The 6,087-nt window shown below is 38.1% G+C and overlaps 1 pseudogene; it reads right to left on the bottom strand.

Annotated features, from left to right (window-relative positions):
* Positions 1–4,996: 4,996 nt before the first annotated feature.
* LOC118996195 (lys-63-specific deubiquitinase BRCC36-like) lies at positions 4,997–5,862 on the bottom strand (annotated as a pseudogene).
* Positions 5,863–6,087: the final 225 nt, after the last annotated feature.

Here is a 6,087-nt window from a genome sequence, read left to right as displayed (position 1 = left end):
CTAGGTGTGCCACCCATGTATAGGGGGAGGTGTTTGTTTTTGTTCACATATTTTCCTTGCATGTTTATTTTGTGCTGGAAACAGCCTAAGGGCCCATTAGTAAAGGAGTGGATCACAATACTGTGGTACATTTACACAAGAGACTATGGCATAGCAGAAGGACGGAGCTTATACCCTTTGTATGTTTGGAACTGGAGAGCATTATGCTGAGTGAAATAAGCCAGGCAGTAAGACAGACACAGCATGTGACCTCACCTTTATGTGGAACAATTACATTACTCTTGACTTCTTTTCATCTGTGCCTAAACTGGGCACTCAAACAAAGCATCAGTCTTCTCCCAGGCTGTTCAGCTAGAACATAGAATTTTGCTTACCTTTCACAACAGCATGGATGGACTTGGACAGTGTTATCATAAGTGAAATAAGCCAGTCAGAGAACAAGTACCATATGATCTGTCATATGTGGTGTGTAATTAACAAAAGAGACAAAATAGGAAAAGACCCATAGATATAGAAAACAGACTGACAGCTGTCAGAGGGGATGGGATTTGAGGGCTGGGTGAAACAGGTGAAGGGACTGAAGCAAAAGCAAAAAAAAAAAAAAAGAACAAACAAATAACAAAAACAAAAACGAAAACCCCACTAACAGACAGAGACAACTGTAAGGTAACTGCCAGAGGAAAAGTGGCATGGGGAAGGTAAAGGAGAGTAAAGGGGGATAAATGGTGATGAAAGTAGAATTGACTTGGTATGGAAAAGACACAATACGATATACTGATGGTGTTTTACAAGAATTGCACATCTCAAAGCTACATAACTTTATTACACAATGTGACCACAGTGAATTAGGTAGAAGTGTATTTGAAAATAAAATTTAAAAGTCATACAGTTTACAGCACATATATTAATGTTTCTGTGTGCAAATATTTCTAGCACCACACTGTCTAACACTTTAAGGTGAGTTTTCAAATATCAAAAATAAAGAGCTTATGGCTGTAATTCTTATGATTTTAGTAATGTTAACAGAAAGAAAAAAAAAACTTATTCTTCTAGCTTTCTATATGCTGAGAGAATTCTGGCTAAGTGACTTTTGCAAGACAAACTGATGGTGTGTTCCTCTGCCCACTGCTTATCCAAATTGTGCTATAACTAGGTTTTAAAAGCAGAGAGGTCAGCTGTTTACAAAAATTGTGTTTGAACTTGAGGGTTAATCAATTAAAGTCATGAAATGTAAAGAATACACAAAAGCTATTAATTATTAGAGTTACTAAAACTTAACAAAAAATACAAAAGTTGTATTAGCAAAAAATTTATACAAAGTGTCTTTGCAAAATGAAGACTGCCTTATCAATTTAGTTATGTCTATTAAAGATATGTGAGCTATATAAATAAGGCAGTGTAGTTAGTACTGCATCCCTTTCTTTTGGTTATTTTTATTTACAGTCTGAAAAAGGTAGTTATTTCTGAAAACAAGCTGTAAGGAAATGAACCGTGGTGACAGGTGTAATAAGAGTCACTATTGCTTATAGTAGTGCCTATATGTCTTTATCGCTAATAAGTAAAAAGTGTCTCATGAATCACATACTTCTGTACCTCTGAATATGAAGCAGTCTGCTCTTTCACATCCGTGTTGATTTCCTTCCATTGGAACCCACTACCACTATACATTTTAGAACTCCTGAACCACCCACAAAATGGCACAAATGCTCACAATTTAATTGATCACGGCATGTAAACATTTCCTGGGTGAGCTACGATGTTTTCGAACAAGGGTTGCCAAAGGCTCACATATCAAACATTTGAGACTTATTCAAATACTCCCGTAAAGGCAACACTAGCCAGTTTCAGTCCTGGTTTGCCAACTCCAGTTGAAGAATACAGTGGATATTGGGCATGCTCCAGTTCATTTCCAAGGGAAGGCTTTTCATCAGGTCCCTTCCCATCCCTTTCTCCAATTGGTAAGGAGAAAACAAAAGCTCCTCAAACAGGCTAGATCCTTCCAATGTCTTATTTCACACAATATTTTATAATACACCCAGTGCTACCAAGTGAATAGATAGACCAAGTTCTGTCAACCACATTGCTCTCAATCCAAGATTTACCTTCCACACAAAATAAGGGACAAAGAAGTGTGATGGGCCACAGAACTGTCTCTGTAAAGTGTTAAAAACTTAGCAACAGGTCAGTCTTGGTACAATATGATCACTAGCATCAATTACAAGTTGAATTATAACTCTGAAACATAACCTCACTTCTACGCAAAGAGATGGACCCCAAATTTCATTCGATAGCTAAGGAAGATACTCATAAAAGCTTGTTGTGGGACTGGGGGATATTTTGATTCTGCTAATGCTGGCATAACATTTAGTCATATTTCATGTACATTTCCTATTCAATCTGGACTGTTGATTATCATCGAAGTCTATAGTTAGATTCTTGGCTCTTTTCCCTCATAGATAATTTTGCATTTTTAACCAATTTTAGATTTTAAGTGTTAGAGGAACGTTGAAATAAAAAATGTAGCTTTTAGGCACTGAAGTAAGTAAGAAATGAAATCACCATTTTCAGAAATTTGTTCATTCTAAATGCAGAGCCCCATTACCAATTTTTCCTTAGATATCTGTGTAACATAAACTAAAGCAGTACAACATTCTGAGATATGTGAATATTGAGCCTATTTGCTGTCCACTGACTTGCCAGCAAACACCCATTTCTTCACAAATGGCATCTTCATATACATAAGCTGCCCCTACTTTGAGACTTAGCAGTCATCTCAATTTGGCAAGTGTTAATAATAGTATCAAAAAGCCGATATGGCCCTGGCTGGTGTAGCTCAGTGGATGGAGCTCAGGCCTGCAAACCACACAATCGTGGTTTGATTCCCAGTCAGGGCACATGCCTGGGTTGCAGGCCAGTTCCGAGCGGGGGACTCACGGGAGGCAACCATACACTGATATCTCTCTCCTTCCCTTCCTCTCTAAAAAGAAAAATTAATAAAGTCTTATAAAATAAAAGCTGATATGAATCAAACATACTATGCTGGTTTCGTATACCATACTCATCTTAGTTTTAGGTGGCATTAAAGTGAGCCAATAAATGAAACTAATCATTTTATATGGCTTGTTCTTCTGTTAGTGGACTAGAGAGTTAAAATAAGTTTTAGTTTCACATAGGGAGCCACTGTTAGAACAAATCTAAATTTAATTGTAAGTAGGTGCAAGACCCAGAGTTAAGGCAATGAGCACACTAAGTGATAACACTGAAACCATAAGGCAATGAGTAGACATATTCCAATGAAGGGGAAAACAGGACAGATAGGTAATACAACTGTAGAAATGTATACACTAAAGCAGTGCAAGAGTGCTAAGCACTCGTGTATCATGCAGTTCAATGGTTCTAAGAAAATGCAGAAGTAGAAAACTTTAATCAGAAAACCTATTCTAAGTGCTATGGAAAAGTTATATACAAAGTACATTTCAATACTTGAAGTATTTGTTACTACATCAACTGAATCAATGCCCAAAAGAGATCATGTGGAAAGGGTCTTCAGAACTGCATTTTGCTTCATTTCCTCCCTTGGTCTTATCCTGTAAGTAGATTTCTGGAGCTACTATGGAGGAAGTGTTCAAGTCTTTCTTAGAATCAACAATAGTACAGGGCTGTATCGCACGTGTTGCTAAACGCACATCTGCTGTTTCCACAGAGGTCTTTCAAGGCTTCCACCTTCTGACTAAGATCATTTTTTTCCACTTGAAGTGCTCTAAACAGCTTCTCTTGTCCTGGCTGGTGTAGCTCAGTGGATTGAGTGTGGGCCTGTGAACCAAAGGATCAAGGTTCGATTCCCAGTTCAAGGTACATGACTGGGTTGCAGGCTGGTTGCCAGCAAGGGATGCATGACAGGCAACCACACATTGATATTTCTCTTCCTTTCTCATTCCCTTTCCCTCTAAAGATAAATAAAATCTTTTAATAATATATAAATAAATTGAAAAAATGAAAAAAAATCAGCTTTTCTAATTTATGCACAAGTTTTCTTGCCAACACAGGTTTTCAATTCCTTGTGATAAAGGTCTAGGAGTTAAACTGTTGGGACCTATAGTATATGTATATTTAACTTCCACCTCTTCTTGGGCTTACTTGCTATTCTCTTAAGTGAAATATATATTTAGGCACTTCCCCCAATTTCTCATTGTAGTGTTGGTTTTTCCTGTCATATATTCTAGATTGATAAGACATACATTTGCAAATAATTCTCTCAATAATTTATTCCTCTAAAATTTTTGGCAAGGCAGTTTTTCATTGTGCTAAAGTCTAATAGGTCAACTTCTCCTTTTAAGACTACACCTTGGGGTGAAGGCTGATTAACTGTTGCCTAGCCCAAGACAATTAAACTTTGCCTATGATTTTCTTTCTAAGTTTTTGGTAAGTTTTCATTTATTAAAGCACTTATACACAAAATTAATTAATCAATTAATTTTAGAGAGCAGGGAAGGAAGAGGGAAAGAACCACCAATGTATGAAGGATACATTGATAAGCTGCCTCTTGCATGCCACTAACTGGGGAACCTGGCTGGCACCCCAGGCATGTGCCCTGACTGGGAATCAAACTGACAGCCTTTTGATTCACAGGCCAGCACTCAATCCACCCAGCCAGGCCTTACCAGCCAGGGCTACTTCTAAAATTTTTATAGTTTTACATCTTACATCTAAGTCCATGACACATTTTGAATTGCATTTTTATATAAGATGTGCGTTTTATGCCAAAGTTTGTTTTCTTGCATTTGTGTGTCTGGTTACTCCCACATCACTTGTTGAATTGACTATACTTCCTCCATTGAATTGCTTTTGTGCCTCTGTCAAAAACCAACTGGTTATCTACTATGCCATCTTGATTACTCCAGTGAGTCTTGAAGTCAGGTAATATGAGTCCTTCAAACTTTTTCTTCAAAAATGACTGAGCTCATTAAATTTTGTACATGGATCCTTTCCATTTCCCCATTCTGTCTCCCACTTTATTCTAGAGAAGAAAGTTCTTGCATAAGCTCTTCCTTTTCCTGTTGCAACTCCTGTAAATGCTTTTGGTTTTGCTCCAGTCTGTCTTCCAACCACTGCAGGAGAGGCCCACTGACTGCTGACATCTGATTGCACAGATTCTTGGTGAACACTGAGCCATCATGGATCTTGGTTACTGAGTCCAGATGTGTAAGATTGTGAAACCTTCTATATGCATCCTACTCCTCTTGGCACAGGATCTTGGGCAGATCAACTGCTGATTCAAGGCACAGTTTACCAATGGTTACATGAGATACAACATGGATTGGGATTTCAATTCTCTCATACTCTCGGTTGTTTTGAGCCTGAATGTATTGAAAACAAGTGTAGAGTAGCCCACCAATTTTGTGTGTTTATCTTCTAAGAAACAGGAAAAAATAAGTCTTACAAAGCATCAATCCATCATCTGGTACATGGCATGTAAGTGAATATCAACATACAAAGGCCAAACACTTGTATGAGGATGGGAATGATACCAGCCCACTATTCTCATGGGACGACCTGTCAGTTCAGCCACCTTCTCTGCCTCTGTTGAAGCTGTAGATAGCTGCTCTGTAGAAATTTTGACTTCATTATTCCTCTCATCAGAACGTTGCAAGATGATGACAGAATGAATGTGAACAGTATCAACCTTTTCAGTAACCATGTGTATTTTAGTTCTGGCACATGTAAACTTAAGAGTCATTCTTTGTGTCATTATTCATCTCTCCTATACACAGTCCCATCACATCCTCCTCCCTCTGTGCTCGGAGCATGATAGAGACAAACTAGGAAAGCATCCCACTCAAGATGAACTTCCTGCACCGCCATCTTGGTCCAACCCTGCTCATGAGTGCTTCGGGCCAACTCAGGCCTGACCAACCCGTAGCTCCAGCCACTCCTCTATTCTTCAAAATGGATACTGTGCTCTATTCAGCTTTATATACCCTAAAATACATAGAATAGTAGGTTACACATTAATTTTTGAAACACTTTAGGAAATCTTACTCACCAATTTAAAACTCTCCGTCAAGTGAGTGGTTTTTTATTCCAAAT

Source organism: Sturnira hondurensis, unplaced genomic scaffold, assembly GCF_014824575.4.
Source record: "Sturnira hondurensis isolate 20B ecotype Veracruz unplaced genomic scaffold, ASM1482457v3 Scaffold0011087, whole genome shotgun sequence".
Taxonomy (NCBI): domain Eukaryota; kingdom Metazoa; phylum Chordata; class Mammalia; order Chiroptera; family Phyllostomidae; genus Sturnira; species Sturnira hondurensis.
Note: the sequence above shows the minus strand (reverse complement) of the source record. Positions and strands in the feature narration are given on the sequence as shown.